The following is a 1,778-nucleotide window of genomic DNA, read 5'->3' on the forward strand; positions in this document are numbered from 1 at the left end:
CCCCAGAGTCCCTCACCACCACCCCTACCCTGCCTCCCCATCGCGGACTCTTTACAGGACTTCCCCCAGCACGGCTCCACTCTGCTGCCAGTGAACCCCACAGAAAAGGCAGTGCATCTTCTCTGTGCTTGTCAGGGCCCCTCACCCTCCTCTTTACACAGGAGTCCTTCTGCAGCCAAGTGAGCCATGCGAGATGAAGGAAGGGACAGAAGGCTGGATCTGGCACAAAGAGCTGCTGCCAGGCCCCAAAGAAAGACTAGGTCCCAGTGCCAGGGCCACAGGTGATCCTGCAAACATCAAGTACACAGCAGGAACCTGGGGAGAAGTGGAGCAGGGTGAGGTTTTGTGGAAAGGCAGGCAGGCAGAAAGCAGAGAGCAGGCCAGACCCCACCGCTCTGGAGCTGCACTGATGTACGCCCTGGGAGGAGAACCCAGCTGCAAGACACAGGCTCTCTCTGGAGATCACATAATGCAAGAAGTTCAGACTTGATATTAGGAAACTTTCATTTACCAATAGGGTGGTTAAACAGTGGAACAGGCTTCCTAGGGTGGTGGTGGATGCCCCATGCCTGTCAGTGTCTTAAAAAGAGGCATTTAGAAAATGCCTTTAATAACATGATTTAACTTTTGGTCAGCCCTGAAGTGGTCAGGCTGTTGGACTAGATGATTGTTGTAGGACACGTCCAGCTGGAACTCCTCTTCTCTTCTCTTCTCTTCTCTTCTCTTCTCTTCTCTTCTCTTCTCTTCTCTTCTCTTCTCTTCTCTTCTCTTCTCTTCTCTTCTCTTCTCTTCTCTTCTCTTCTCTTCTCTTCTCTTCTCTTCTCTTCTCTCTCTTCTCTTCTCTTCTCTTCTCTTCTCTTCTCTCTTCTCTTCTCTTCTCTTCTCTTCTCTTCTCTTCTCTTCTCTTCTCTTCTCTTCTCTTCTCTTCTCTTCTCTTCTCTTTTCCTCCTCTCCTCTCCTCTCCTCTCCTCTCCTCTCCTCTCCTCTCCTCTCCTCTCCTCTCCTCTCCTCTCCTCTCCTCTCCTCTCCTCTCCTCTCCTCTCCTCTCCTCTCCTCTCCTCTCCTCTCCTCTCCTCTCCTCTCCTCTCCTCTCCTCTCCTCTCCTCTCCTCTCCTCTCCTCTCCTCTCCTCTCCTCTCCTCTCCTCTCCTCTCCTCTCCTCTCCTCTCCTCTCCTCCTCTCCTCTCCTCTCCTCTCCTCTCCTCTCCTCTCCTCTCCTCTCCTCTCCTCTCCTCTCCTCTCCTCTCCTCTCCTCTCCTCTCCTCTCCTCTCCTCTTCTCTTCTCTTCTCTTCTCTTCTCTCCCTCCAAGAGATTGGTTCTGGTCAGGGGTCAAGTCTCATTCATTCAAAAATCAATACTCCCACAGATCTGTTATCAAGCCTTGATATGTAAATGGTTTAATCCTGATAATCAAAACTGATAGAAATACAGGGTGAACTATTTTTTCAGTCCCTGGAGATACTGGCTGGGACATACTGACGTAAAAGTACCAGTAGAGGTAACTGTTTGAGAGCTGATATCTCATTTTTTGGAATGAAGAATTTGGCCCTCAATATCTCCCTATTCAAACTTTTAACGTTGTTATGACCAGAAAAAAAAATGTGTATGAGGAATAAGACTACTAATATGGTTTCACAAAACATTTTGCGCAGTCTAAGAGCAGCTGAGGTACTCCTGGCAAGTTGAAAAGTTCTTTCCGTATTGAAATCTGGCACCCAGTCTGGGGCTAGCAAAATAACATAAAACGTAAGTCAATTTGACTTGCTTTTTAATTCTTT

The sequence above is a fragment of the Phalacrocorax carbo genome, chromosome Z (genome assembly GCF_963921805.1).
Source record: "Phalacrocorax carbo chromosome Z, bPhaCar2.1, whole genome shotgun sequence".
Lineage (NCBI taxonomy): Eukaryota > Metazoa > Chordata > Aves > Suliformes > Phalacrocoracidae > Phalacrocorax > Phalacrocorax carbo.